The following is a 15,380-nucleotide window of genomic DNA, read 5'->3' on the forward strand; positions in this document are numbered from 1 at the left end:
CCAGGAGGCCCTGAACACCAGTGGGCGAGCGGCCGTTCATTACATGACGGGGGTCAGTGATACATACATGGCGCAAATCCTGTCAGCGCGCCACGTAGGAAGAGAGCAAACTGTGCCAAAATGGCGGCAGCTCGCCGGTCGGCCGGCTTTATACGGACGTGTGTGCGCTGAGAGCAGGACCGCTGATGTCTCTGGGCTCGCACGCAGACCCGTAATACATGCTCTATTTTTTTGCGTATTTGCGCACCAAAGGTCCCCATGGAAGTCAATGAAGAGCGCGCAAAAGCGAGAAATACGCAGGAGATGCGTGAAACACTGGAAAAAGAGCGCGTCTGGAGCTGATTAGACCAGGTTGCCATTTCTGTTGGTGCGTCCCGCGGGCAAATGAAAAAGTGCGGCTGAATATGCTGATACTTACGTAAAGAAAAAAGAACTGTTTACAGCGCAAAAGCGGGCGCGGTTTGACCGCTGCAGGAAGCAGAAATCTCGCACAATTATGAACCCCATTGAATGGCGTCCCACACACGAGCGACGTCTTCCTGCACGGCGCCGCGAAGCGGGAAACAAGTCGCAGCATGTTCTATCTTGTGTGCACTCTCGCGTCGTAGCGCCCTCTGTCCTCAGCGGGGCCGCCGGCGGCGTGCTGGGGGCTCGCGGTGCGATGACAGGTTTGGCAAGGAGCGCTATTTCTCTGAAGTGATGCCAGGCGATTTTGTTAGAAGAACGCCTCACATCTGCGGTAAAACGGCATGTTGGCGAGCGCCATATCACGGCCCGCGGGACGCAAGCCTCAAGGGGCATCCACGCAGAAAGATCCACGCGGACACTGAGCTGCGCATGTTCACCCATGTCCATGAGAGGAGTGGGAAGATCGGTCCTGTCCGTTCGTCCTCGCACGCAGTATTAGCGCACGAGAATCCCCAGAGTGGAAACGAAACCATTGAAGCGAACAGCTTCATTCTGCACCGTTACGCAGCTGGGATTTTCACGCCTTTCTGCTTAAGCCCATAGTATGTGGATGTAGCTTCAACGGAAACGGCTCCACATGTGGCCCCTCCAGCGGCTCCACATCCCCCACCCCGGCCGCTCCACGTGTGGCCCATCCAGCGGCTCCACATCCCCCACCCCGGCCGCTCCACGTGTGACCCCTCCAGTGGCTCCACATCCCCCCCCGGCCGCTCCACGTGTGGCCCTTCCAGCGGCTCCACATCCCCCACCCCGGCCGCTCCACGTGTGGCCCCTCCAGCGGCTCCACATCCCCCACCCCAGCCGCTCCACGTGTGGCTCCTCCAGCGGCTCCACATCTCCCACCCCGGCCGCTCCACGTGTGCCCTACCCCCCCTCTTCCTCCATCTCATCGCTGTACCACAAAATGGCGCATGGTCTTGATAAATTTGGTGGATTTTACGACTCCTGTAAGCCGTGCCGCTTTTTAAAGACACTTTTCAAAACCGTCTTGAACCCCTTTCCAATCCACTGTCTGACCTCTGAAGACATTATGATTTAAGGCTGTACAGCTCCGATGTTGGAAGACGTCCGCCGGGGTTCTCTTACTGTATATTGCCAGCCTCTCTGCTGTCGGAGCCTATCCAACGTGTCAGCTCATGCAGTACCAGCTTTAGCCAGCAGATAGCGCTGTTGTATAACAGCAGAGAAAGAGTAAGCCCCCTAGGAAACCCAGCATACAAATAGGATTGGAAAGGGTTAAGGGCTCATTCACAGGAGGGTCATTTTGGCGCAATGTAGGCGTGTCAAACAATTGCTTCTATTAGAACCAATGGTGTCCTTCAGATGTACAATATTTGTATCGCATCAAAAGAAGGTCTTGAAGGACCAACGCAGGAGACTCCATAGACTTCTATGGGAGCTGTCCAAAAAAGGGGATATTAAGACCGCGTATTACGCACCCAAAAACTACGCCATAATATGCAGTGACCCTGAGCAACACCCCTCTTCCTAAGGCTGCCTGTCCACGGGGGATGATCCGCCGGCGATGTGAAGCTTTCTGTAGAGCAGCCGCGGCATCCATGAGTGGAGAATCCTGCCGTGGTGAGCCTATGTGATAGGCTGGGACCTGACAGCCTCCTGTCCCCCGCGGCCGTGGACAGGGGGCCTAAACACTGTAGAGCAAAGTGCAGAGTGTAAGGGGGTCTTCCCAAAACATAAAATAAAGACAAACTGAATATTCGTATCCCTGCCCAGCGCCAAACGCACGGAGCCCAGAGGAAGTGGCAGGCGGTCACCGCCAGCTGCTTCTCCTGGATTTCCTGAGGCGGGCAGCGGGCATGCAGCGCTGATGAGGAACTGCCAGGATAAGTAATTAATTTTTCTTTATTTTAAGGCTTTTTAACTAATTTTATAAGTGGCAGAAATCCCTTTAAAAGAAAAAAAATATCACCTGACTTGCGCTCAATTTTTTTTTCAGGCTTTTTTAGTAAATATTCTCTGTTGCGCTTGAATGGATTTTTCCAGGACTTTAACACTGACGACTCGGTCATTAATATCAGATTGATGGCGCTCTGCCACTTGGGATCCCCACAGCTGCATATCAGGCACAGCACCGTACTCTTCATAGTGGCCATGTCTGGTATGGCAGCTTAATCCTATTCACTGGAATGGCCATGCGACCGATGAATGTGATGCCACAGCTGATCATCAGGATTTCCAAGCCGCGGACCCCCACCAACCCAATACTGACGACCTATCCTGAGGATAGAACTCACTCACAGGGGCGTATAGGGCCCAAGTATGACCTGTGATACGTAAAAGAGAACAGCACATATCCTATTTGGGCGCATATTACATGCAAATATAGACTATGGGGATTTTTAACATACAGCCAATGGGCATGTTAGATATATGTATGTAATAAGGGGGCCACATAGGCGGAGCCCTTAATGCCCTTTAAGAAGGGCCTCTGGGAAGCCTATATTTGCCTTTGTGACTGCAGCCGGGAATCATCTCCTCTGGTATTTGGCAGGTTCACATCCTCCTCTCAGCACGCTCGTCCTACGTAGTAAGAACACACATCTCACTGGTGTCATCTGCTGCCACCGCGGAGAGCCGGGGAGTCGCCCAAGGAGGTGGGCATCACTTTACACTGTTATCACCTAAGGAGGTGGGCATCACTTTACACTGGTATCACCCAAGGAGGTGGGCATCACTTTACACTGTTATCACCCAAGGAGGTGGGCATCACTTTACACTGTTATCACCCAATGAGGTGGGCATCACTTTACACTGTTATCACCCGATGAGGTGGGCATTACTTTACCATCACCCGATGAGGTAGGCATCACTTTACACTGTTATCACCCAATGAGGTGGGCATCACCTTACACTGCTATCACCCAATGAGGTGGGCATCACTTTACACTGTTATCACCCAATGAGGTGGGCATCACTTTACACTGTTATTACCAGATGAGGTGGGCATCACTTTACACTGTTATTACCAGATGAGGTGGGCATCACTTTACACTGTTATTACCAGATGAGGTAGGCATAACTTTACACTGTTATCACCCAATGAGGTGGGCATCACCTTACACTGCTATCACCCAATGAGGTGGGCATCACTTTACACTGTTATCACCCAATGAGGTGGGCATCACTTTACACTGCTATCACCTGATGAGGTAGGCATCACCTTACACTGTTATCACCCGATGAGGTGGGCATCACTTTACCATCACCCGATGAGGTAGGCATCCCTTTACACTGTTATCACCCAATGAGGTGGGCATCACCTTACACTGCTATCACCTGATGAGGTGGGCATCACTTTACACTGCTATCACCCGATGAGGTGGGCATCACTGTACACTGTTATCACCCAATGAGGTGGGCATCACTTTACACTGTTATCACCCGATGAGGTGGGCATCACTTTACACTGTTATCACCCGATGAGGTGGGCATCACTTTACACTGCTATCACCCGATGAGGTGGGCATCACTTTACACTGCTATCACCTGATGAGGTGGGCATCACTTTACACTGTTATCACCCGATGAGGTGGGCATCACTTTACCCTGCTATCACCCGATGAGGTGGGCATCACTTTACATTGTTATCACCCGATGAGGTGGGCATCACTTTACACTGTTATCACTGCTAATGCCAGTAATCCAGGAACATTTCATACTGTTATCGCCAGTGTATGACACGCATTTCACAGAGTTATACCCGATGCCCTGCGCTGGTTGGCATCATGAGCAAACAAGACCTCACCAGGTCATAGAGAGTCCTGCAGAGCTGCGCTCGGTAGGTGAGAGGGTCCTACTAGGACTCATTGAGGCCACAGAACTTAGGCTTCCCTCCCTCGTCCCAGCGGAGAGCTTATGTAACTCTGGAGGGCTCAGCGTCACTCTGCGTTACATGGTCGCCCAATAAATGTAGGGACTTGGGGAGATTCTAAGGACGGGAACAAGGGGTGGCATGCGTAGCTCACCATGCACATTGCTTCCTTATGCCCGGCCCATTTATATAGGAAGCGCTCCCCACCTTCAGCTTTTGAATCATGAATGGCACATATGACCCCCTTCATCACAACATGAATACAGACGGCACACCGGACCCTCTAAACAAATACAGACCATACCCCCTCAGTAAAGACATAATGTAGACTGCAGGCCAGCCCATTATATAGACCCCAGAGCAAACCCCCCATGTACAGACCCCAGGTCAGACCCCAAACCAGTCACTGCCTGCTTATAGACCCCAGACTTAGTGACCTGGTGTCGAGCGTCTGCAGACGTGTTCGAGAGTGGAGGAAAGCAGAGGAATGTCCTGGAAGCTTCTGTTGGTAAATATGGCTTATCCCATGGGGGTCTTTGAAGTATCAACGGCCAGTTACAAGTATATGTGGGACGTTGAGATATCAATTCAAAAGTGTGCCCCTGCCCCATATCCTGAGCAGCATAGGGCACGGTTACCCAAATTACTCTGGGCCTCCCCAAGCCCAAAGGGACTGACATCTATCCCATTTACCTGGTGTTGACACCAGCCATACCTCCAGCCTTCAGCTCATAAACAGGGAAGTGCTTTAGGCTTCGCGCACATGAGCCGTAACGGCGAGTCCTGCGTAACCGGCATTGGACGGCACATGGGCACCAATATAAAGGGATGCAGTACAGTCCCATGCATTGGCATGTCATATGTGTGGTCCGTAAGACAGACAGGAATGGCACATGCCAGAAGAGATACTGCCTCCCTGCTGATTAGACAGTATGAGAAGTAAGGGCAAGGAAATCAGGACAAGAACTTCTGTCAATGCAAGCTCCGCCCCTAAATGTAGATCAGCAGAGCAATAGAAAAACGGGGAAGAGCACCTGAAAATCAGAACTTACAGACATGAAACAATGCAGCAAATAAGAGTGTAAGGAGAACCTGGTGTGTTTAGAGGCATCACGGTTGTCCCTGGTCGCAGTATGCTACACTAAGCCAAGGATCTGATGTGGAATACGTAAGACGAGGGCTTGACCCCACGGAAGGAATGCAAAGACTGTAAGCGGCCATCTGAAGATCTCCAGGTATGGATACCCGAGGCTCTTAGGGAATAAATAACTCTAGGAGCCACAAGCTTATCGCAGATATGCCAGTCGCCCCTCCAGGGCAGGTAGCATGGCAGCCAACCCACTGCTCTCCCAACTGAAAATATTAACCCCTTGTGTTACTGATATCAACTAGAAGAGGAGGCAAAGCTGAGATTGAATTTGCCTGTACCGTAGATGCACCAACCACTTGGGCCAATATTAACTATATAATAACGGTATGCCACCACCTGTAATGCCAGAACAACCCCATGGCATCTTCTATGTGGCAAGGTATTCGATAACACACACTGTTATGTTTGCGACATTAGCATACAGAAGACGTGGATCATTGCCCATGAGGAGGAGCGGCTGTACTGATCTGTGCGGGTATGGTAAAATACAAGGCAACACTTATATACATGGCTGGCCTGAGCTATATGCAGCCAGGGCGGTTACATCGGGTGCTGGCCACCAGCTTATAGGTTGTGCAGGCTGAGGGCGATCGCCCCCTTAGGTCCACCTGGCCAGATTCCTCTATGTGGCAGTGTCTTCTGGAGCTAACTACAATCATCCTCCTCCTGGCTCTGTCTCTTCCCCTCTGATGTTCTGAGGTGGCACTGTCAGCCCATCGGCCCCCCTACAGCCAATCGCTTAGTTCTGCTACTGTATTTCATGTTATGACCTTGGTTCTGGTGCCGTATTTATGTTATGAGCTTGGTTCTGGTGCCGTATTTATGTTATGAGCTTGGTTCTGGTGCTGTATTTATGTTATGAGCTTGGTTCTGGTGCCGTATTTATGTTATGAGCTTGGTTCTGGTACAGTATTTAATCACTCAACTGTTCTGTTGTGGGTAGGCTGCTATCTTTCCGCACAAGCAGAACAGAGGCAGACTGACTATTTAATATATATTTTTTCTTATGATGGGGGAGGGGCATAAAACAATTCAGCTCAGGGTACCTACCACACATCTCTATAGAAGAATATGCACTATATAATATGCAGCTTGTGTTATTTCATCATGGTTTCCATTACTGATAAAGTTGTTCCACATAACTTCAGGGTGCCCATCATATACCTTCTATGTTGCCTTCTAGGCCATTCAGCTGGCATCAAACAAAGCCTGTTGATGAATGATGAACCAATGGACCTCATACCGTACTCCTGAGGACAAGTTAGAATACAAGTTTGTCACACCCGGGAGTAGCATCACACCATCTATGACCTAGATCACAAATACAAGACCTTTCTTCAACCAGCTCCACCAATCCTTGGTGAACAATGCCATCTGGCTTTCGAGTTTCCCAAGTCAGCGCTACCCAAAATGGAAAAATAGATCTTAGGTGCAGTGTCCTCTCATGGCCCAGCCTACTTAATTTGCATACTTTTCCCCATGGAGCATTGCCTTATAACATCTGTGTCTCCTCAATCAAAAGCGGTAGTCTACCCAAAGTTGTGTCTAAGGCACTTCGTCCAGTCAACGAGTACCCTGTTATGTACTGACAAGGGGCAAGAACTCCCAAACCGCTGTCTGCAGATGGGTCCCACTTCCCTCTGGGAACGTCTCTGGTTTAGCTGGTATGAGATACTTCTCTTCCTTTTGGAGGGAAGATAATTTGCATACTTTTTTCCCATGCAGCACTGCCTGAAAAAAATCTTCCATCCACCAGCTGTGTCCCTTCCGTGAAAACCATTGGCCCACTTCCTGACCCCCAGCCTACTATGTGAGACGTTATGAAGTATGATCCATGTTCACCGTTTGGCACTCTAGGGCTGCCTGTACTTTCTTTGGACCTTGTAGACCCCTAACATGTTCTTCATAGGGTGGCATGGGGCAATATTCACAACTGCATCTACACATCAAGAATAAGCCAAGTACAGTGGAGCTGCTCCTTTAGAGGACCATATCCGAGGCCAGATTCTTCTGTACAACCTGAGATTGTGTTAACAAGGCAGCTCACATAATACAAGAGACCAACGAAGAGGCTTGGTTCTATGGTTCCATGCGTTTAATCATTGTAGTCTGTGGTGCCTGAAGATGAGCCTAGGAAATAGTGTAGAAGAACCGGTGGCAGATGGCTCCGTGATCACAGGGTCGCTGAACCAGGTCGGATCAACCATCCCTTACTGACCGGCACAAGTCTCATCCAGGACAGGTAATGCTGTATAGATCAGCCGAGGCTCGGGCCACACCGGGTCACTGGAGGCCTAGTTAGGTTTTACTACAAAGAATGAACCGGATGGTCTGGGGAAAGATTTCGTAAACCGGTCATGAAGCCATGTTGGAAACTCGTAGACCGTTGACTTGAGGACACAGTAGGCTTCCCCCCATTACAATAGATGGACATCTCAAAACTGTATTTTCCTTGGCTTGTGCCACTCTACTTTAAAGGGATATTTCCATCTGAGACTTTTATGGCAGATCCACAGGATGTGCCATAAAAGCCTGATAGGCACAGGTGGGACCCATGGTTCAGGTGGATGCCTGCAGCCCGATCAGGTTATATAGGCATTTCCTGCTCATCCAGGATGGCATATCCATACGTACCATCACAAGAAGGTTGACGCTGTCTCCCAGCGCAGTCTCAGGAGCGTGGTGCAGATGCCAGGACACGAACCATTACACAAGTAGTTGTTACAAGGCTTGTATAAAGAGTCTAACATTGACTTGCAGGAATGCTGCCTTCCAATAGGTGGCGCTGCAGAGGTATTGTTCCATCTCCCTTACTTGCATATTACCCAGAGGAGCATGAATGGCCTTATAAGTCTCCTCACTCACTTTCTAGGTGCTCTCCATAAGGAGAAAAGATAGCATTCCTGACACAAGTAGAGCTGGACATGGCTGCAAAGGGCATCAACCTGCATCAAGACCAGAGGAACAGAAGGAGCGCTGACAGAGCCCTACAAAATTACCTCTGACAGGCTACTGGTCTGCATATTTTTGACCAAACAGACTCCATGAGGGCCCAACGTCCTGTAGTCGGACCTGTGCATACAGCCCATCACTGGGCACCTTAATTGGCATTGACCAGAGAACACCAGAATGGGCAGGTCCATCAGTCATGTCCCGTTCTCTCCACAGATGAGCAGCTTCACACTGAGCACACATGAAACGACCCCCGTATTTCCACAACTTGATATGGTTTCTACCGACATTCCTCTTGGCTTGGTCAACACTTTGTCCATCTGCAATGGCAGGTGGGTCTGGTCACCAAAGAAAGACAGAGACCTTCTCCCATGATACATCCTTTAGAGTTCCCATTGTGTAGGGTCTAAGTCGGTGGTCTCCAACTGTTGCAGAAGTATTACTCGGAGCCCGTCCTGACAGACTGGGAGTTGTAGGTTTGGACAGCTGGAGAGCTACAGGTTAGAGACCACTGGAAAGTTCTCTTGGCTGCCACCCATATCAATATACTATAAAGAGGGTACACATTCTCATGAGGGAACATCTTTACTGATGCTCCTCCAACTTAATGCTCTGGTTTCGCTACCAGAACTTGTATCGAGTGCACATAGACTCCAATGAAACGGGGGAGTATCCACTCTGACAAGAGTACATGAGACCACCAGCGATGTCACCTCACTGGTAAATGACCCCCATACACAACAGTGATGCCAACTCTAACCCATGACCAGCCCTGGCGATACCAACTTCTCAGTCCTTTCAGTAAACAATGGAAGTGTCCAAACAACTCCCAAGCGGATGACAAATGTGCCAAAAACTCAGTAGTCAGCCCAAAGCCATTCCAGCTATTCGTGTTGATTATGTGCATGGACATGGGCCAAACCACTAATCAGCACATTAATGTTAACCTCAGCTAGGCAAGCTTCACAGTGCAGATGATGTGAGCCGTGCATTACCATGAGCCAGTCAGGTAGCAGAAGGAACGCGAGGCGTCAACTCCATCCACTGGGAAGTGTCTATGCAGATGATGTGAGCCGTGCATTACCATGAGCCAGTCAGGTAACAGAAGGAACGTGGGACGTCCACTCCATCCACTGGGAAGTGTCTATGCAGATGATGTGAGCCGTGCATTACCATGAGCCAGTCAGGTAACAGAAGGAACGTGGGGCGTCAACTCCATCCACTGGGAAGTGTCTATGCAGATGATGTGAGCCATGCATTACCATGAGCCAGTCAGGTAGCAGAAGGAACGCGAGGCGTCAACTCCATCCACTGGGAAGTGTCTATGCAGATGATGTGAGCCGTGCATTACCATGAGCCACGACACAGTCAGGTAACAGAAGGAACGTGGGGCGTCCACTCCATCCACTGGGAAGTGTCTATGCAGATGATGTGAGCCATGCATTACCATGAGCCAGTCAGGTAGCAGAAGGAACGCGAGGCGTCAACTCCATCCACTGGGAAGTGTCTATGCAGATGATGCTACAGATGTAGACTCATTGACTGGTGGAGCTGGAGGTGACATTCGCTCTATAGAAGAGAGAATTCGTTCATTCCCAAAGGTTCAGCCCCCCCCCCCCCCCCATTTGACAAAAATGGACGATTTCAACCAAAATTATTGTCTTTAGGCAAAATGCAACAACGTCTGACACCTATAAGGCACCTTTCAGAGGGCGATCGCCTGAATTCTTGCTGGGGACATCAAGTTCGGGTGATAATCATCCGGTGGTAATGCAAGCGCCGATGCGGCAATGAAGGAGACATCGCTCACCAGTCAAACCAAGTGACTATCTGCCGTGTAAACAGGAGGTGCTTAATGTTTGAGCAATTCCTGTTCACTGTGAATGCAGGCGGGTGGACGGACCGTTCCGACCCGCTCCACCTTCATTCACTTGACCGACTAGTACTCCTTTGTAAACCACAGGAGCGACGGCCGGGTGGTAGTCTGTGGGGCGGCTGTCGGACACATCTGCCCCAGCGGTCACCCATGTAATGGTATCCTTAGGCCTCTCACACACAGACTACTTTTTACCACGTTTTGCGCGCGTTTCAGATACAGCGCTAAGTGCGGTACAACGCCTCCATTGATTTTAATGGGGCCTTGCAGTCTTCATGCGTTTTAATGCACCTCATCACCCATCACAATGACGGGGTGCGTTAAAAAACGCAGTTGAATGCCGTACAATATTCGAAAACACTGTTCAGAATCACGGTAAAATATCGCCGCGTTTTACCAACGCTGTGTATGAGAGCGACCCAACCCAACTCATCACAGGCTCCTATCCTCCAGGAGGATATCGGCGCCGTTTGACATTTTCCTCCAGTAGGCTGGATGGAAGATCGTTCGTCCATCGCACTGAACACGTATGGCGAGTCTGAAAGACCGTGACGCCTAACGCTGCGATCATCCACCAGGCTACCTCTAATAGGTATGCCCACCCTTACACTAGAAATCTTCAAGTTGTGGTCAAACTACAACTCCCAGCATGCTCTGCAGGCATGCTGAGAGTTGTAGTTGTACAACAGCTGGAGGGCAACAGTTCGAAGACCCCTGCTTTACTCCCATGACATAGATGTCAAAATGAATACATATGAGACCAAGGTCCTCTTGGCATGCTGGGAGTTGTAGTTTCACAGCCGCTGAGGAGTCACAGCGAGGAAACGTCCGCTTTTACTCAGTTCCCTTTAAATGACCCGTTTATCACAAATGATCCCGACTGTTACCTACAAGGTCAGCCTGCAGCCACGCCGGGGGTCACAGCCCGAAGACCTGCACTCCGTTTACAGGACGCGCAGCTATTGCTAAAGACTCGTTGGCTTCTGCATTTTCGGATCAGACTTCCAATAAAAGCCTGGATGAAATGACTTTGCATCCAAGAAACTATCCCAGTGCATGCCGTCACCCGGCCTTATCCATTATGGCTAATGGGTTCTATCCAGCGCCGTCCGTGTCCAGCAGGTGCCGGATCAGCGTTTCCAGCTGTACCAATATGCGGCTCCTAGGATGGAGCAGAACAACAGAATATGTCGCTGACGATGTGAGCGAGCCCTTACTCCGATGTGAGCGAGCCCTTACTCCGATGTGAGCGAGCCCTTACTCCGATGTGAGCGAGCCCTTACTCTGATGTGAGCGAGCCCTTACTCCGATGTGAGCGAGCCCTTACTCTGATGTGAGTGAGCCATTACTCCGATGTGAGTGAGCCATTACTCCGATGTGAGCGAGCCATTACTCCGATGTGAGTGAGCCATTACTCCGATGTGAGCGAGCCCTTACTCCGATGTGAGCGAGCCCTTACTCTGATGTGAGCGAGCCCTTACTCTGATGTGAGCGAGCCCTTACTCCGATGTGAGCGAGTCCTTACTCCGATGTGAGCAAGCCCTTACTCCGATGTGAGCGAGCCCTTACCCCGATGTGAGCGAGCCCTTACCCCGATGTGAGCGAGCCCTTACCCCGATGTGAGCGAGCCCTTACTCTGATGTGAGCAAGCCCTTACTCTGATGTGAGCGAGCCCTTACTCCGATGTGAGCGAGCCCTTACCCCGATGTGAGCAAGCCCTTACTCCGATGTGAGCGAGCCCTTACCCCGATGTGAGCGAGCCCTTACCCCGATGTGAGTGAGCCCTTACCCCGATGTGAGCGAGCCCTTACCCCGATGTGAGCGAGCCCTTACCCCGATGTGAGCGAGCCCTTACTCTGATGTGAGCGAGCCCTTACTCCGATGTGAGCAAGCCATTACTCCGATGTGAGCGAGCCCTTACCCCGATGTGAGCGAGCCCTTACCCCGATGTGAGCGAGCCCTTACCCTGATGTGAGCGAGCCCTTACCCCGATGTGAGCGAGCCCTTACCCCGATGTGAGCGAGCCCTTACCCTGATGTGAGCGAGCCCTTACCCTGATGTGAGCGAGCCCTTACTCCGATGTGAGCGAGCCCTTACTTTTATGTGAGCGAGCCCTTACTCGATGTGAGCGAGCCCTTACTCCGATGTGAGCGAGCCCTTACCCCGATGTGAGCGAGCCCTTACCCCGATGTGAGCGAGCCCTTACTCCGATGTAAGCGAGCCCTTACTTTGATGTGAGCGAGCCCTTACTCGATGTGAGCGAGCCCTTACTCCGATGTGAGCGAGCCCTTACTTTGATGTGAGTGAGCCCTTACTTTGATGTGAGCGAGCCCTTACTTTGATGTGAGCGAGCCCTTACTCTGATGTGAGAGAGCCCTTACTCTGATGTGAGAGAGCCCTTCCTTCAATGTGAGAGCCCTTCCTCCGATGTGAGAGAGCCCTTACTCCGATGTGAGCGAGCCCTTACTCCGATGTGAGCGAGCCCTTACTCTGATGTGAGCGAGCCCTTACCCCGATGTGAGCGAGCCCTTACACTGATGTGAGCGAGACCTTACTTTTATGTGAGCGAGCCCTTACTCAATGTGAGCGAGCCCTTACCCTGATGTGAGTGAGCCCTTACTCCAATGTGAGCGAGCCCTTACTCTGATGTGAGCGAGCCCTTACTCCGATGTGAGCGAGCCCTTACCCCGATGTGAGCGAGCCCTTACTCTGATGTGAGCGAGCCCTTACCCTGATGTGAGCGAGCCCTTACCCTGATGTGAGCGAGCCCTTACTCCGATGTGAGCGAGCCCTTACTTTGATATGAGCGAGCCCTTACTCCATTCCATTTACAGGACACTTGGATGTTACTAAATGATCTGAATTGTTACCTACGAGTCAACCCTCTAGAGATGCTGGGAGTAGTACTTTCACAACAGCTGGAGTCACAGCTTGAAGAGCTCTGCTCCCCTCAGTCTACAGGAGGCTCAGCTATTGCTAAGCACCCATTCACTTCTGCAGTAGAGGTTTTACACTATTTGGAGCCCCTGTCACAGAGTTCCACTAAATTCCAGGATGAAATGGCGCTGCATGCAGCACTACTACATCTGGGAAAATACTGGAGCTCACACCGTCACTCGGACTTATCCATTATAGTCAATGGCTTGCGTCCGACGCCGTTCGGGTCCAGCAGGTGCCAGATCAGCGTTTCCAGTTTTACTGTTATGCATCTTCTAGGATGGAGCAGAATAACGGAATATCATGGCGCCAATGTGAATGAGCCCTCACTCAGGAGGCTTTTACCAAATAATCCATCTATCAAGTGATCACAATTGTTACCTCCGAGCTCAATACTCTGGACATGCTGGGAGTAGTAGTTTCACAACAACTCGAGAATCACAGCTTGCAGAACTCTACTCCGTTCCCTTCACAGGATGCTCAGGACTCAGTCACATTCTGCATCGAAGGGACCGTTCAGAAATACGCTGCGCATTTCCGCTCAAATCCAGCCTAAAATGTCAGTGCATGCAGCATATAGGAGCGCATAATGACCCCCGAACGTATATGTTATGATCAATAAGTTCCATTCGCCGCCATTTACGTCCAGCATGTGACAGATCTGGCGGTTCCGGTTTTACAGTTATTTGGAACAACAGAAAATCACAAATGAGTTCATTTTAAAGCAAACTGTAGGATATTACTAAATGATGCAAATCTAAAAAAATGATCAGATTTGTTACTTTCCTGAGACCGATCCCAACCCTGCGGATGCTGGGAGTAGTAGTTGCAGAAGACTACCCTATTGGAGCTGATCTATACACCCCAGACAATCCCCCCAGTGTGAACATAGTAATATAGTAACATTGTAACATAGTAATATAGTAATATAGTAACATTGTAACATAGTAACATAGTAATATAGTAACATTGTAACATTGTAATATAGTAATATAGTAACATTGTAACATAGTAACATTGTACCAATTGCCGGCCGCTCACCTTCACGCAGGAGGATCCCAAATGTATCTTCTTGTTGCAAGTAATTCAAAACAAACAGAAGGTTGCGGCATCCGCGCGCAGGAAGCTGAGAGCTCGTCCCGGGGGTCACAGTCCTGGCATCAGCGGGGGCTGCAGGGTCACAGTCCTGGCATTAGGGGGCTGCAGGGTCACAGTCCTGGCATCAGCGGGGGCTGCAGGGTCACAGTCCTGGCATCAGCGGGGGCTGCAGGGTCACAGTCCTGGCATCAGCAGGGGCTGCAGGGTCACAGTCCTGGCATTAGCGGGGGCTGCAGGGTCACAGTCCTGGCATCAGCGGGGGCTGCAGGGTCACAGTCCTGGCATCAGTGGGGGCTGCAGGGTCACAGTCCTGGCATCAGCGGGGGCTGCAGGGTCACAGTCCTGGCATTAGCGGGGGCTGCAGGGTCACAGTCCTGGCATTAGCGGGGGCTGCAGGGTCACAGTCCTGGCATTAGCGGGGGCTGCAGGGTCACAGTCCTGGCATTAGCGGGGGCTGCAGGGTCACAGTCCTGGCATTAGCAGGGCTGCAGGCTCTCCTCTCACCTCCTGCCCCGAGTCCTACTACATTCCCAGCTCCCTCCAGTGAGGCAGTCCCCGAGCCCGAGGCGCCTCCCTCTCTCCTGTCTCCCTGATCAATTTCACTCCCCTCTGGAATGTAATCCTAATTCTGCCAGTTGCATCCATGCTGCTCCCCCAGCCCACTGCCTGGAGTGCAGCCCCCCTCCTCCCCAGCAGAGGACCTGGCCGTCCATGTGCTCCTCCCTCACCCCACAAGTTACAAAGTATCGATCAGTGCTGTGGGTGGCAGCTGGCTGATGCCAGTCCTGGAGCTGCAGGGGCTATGTAATGCCAGCTGATTCTACAAGCCTATCTGATGTATATGTAAGGGTGCGTTTACACGCAGCAGAGACGTTTACATGCAGCAGAGACATTTACACGCAGCAGAGACGTTTACACGCAGCAGAGACATTTACACACAGCAGAGACGTTTACACGCAGCAGAGACGTTTACACGCAGCAGAGACATTTACACGCAGAAGAGACGTTTACACGCAGCAGGGACGCTGTGGATCGCTACTAAATACGTAGCATTTTTGTGCCAAAAT

General features: G+C 50.9%; 1 protein-coding gene across 2 annotated transcripts in view; it reads right to left on the minus strand.

The window, feature by feature from the left end:
- The window catches only part of ADAMTSL4 (ADAMTS like 4), a 199,407-nt gene extending 184,512 nt beyond the window's left edge, over positions 1-14,895 (minus strand). Inside the window, exon 1 of one of the 2 annotated variants that reach the window (XM_066609238.1) lies at positions 14,257-14,892. The gene's annotated coding sequence lies outside the window, so the exon portion shown is untranslated. Of the gene's footprint in view, positions 1-14,256 lie in introns of both variants that reach the window. The other variant, XM_066609239.1, reaches the window with a different exon arrangement.
- Positions 14,896-15,380: the final 485 nt, after the last annotated feature.

The sequence above is a fragment of the Eleutherodactylus coqui genome, chromosome 6 (assembly GCF_035609145.1).
Source record: "Eleutherodactylus coqui strain aEleCoq1 chromosome 6, aEleCoq1.hap1, whole genome shotgun sequence".
Taxonomy (NCBI): Eukaryota; Metazoa; Chordata; class Amphibia; order Anura; family Eleutherodactylidae; genus Eleutherodactylus; species Eleutherodactylus coqui.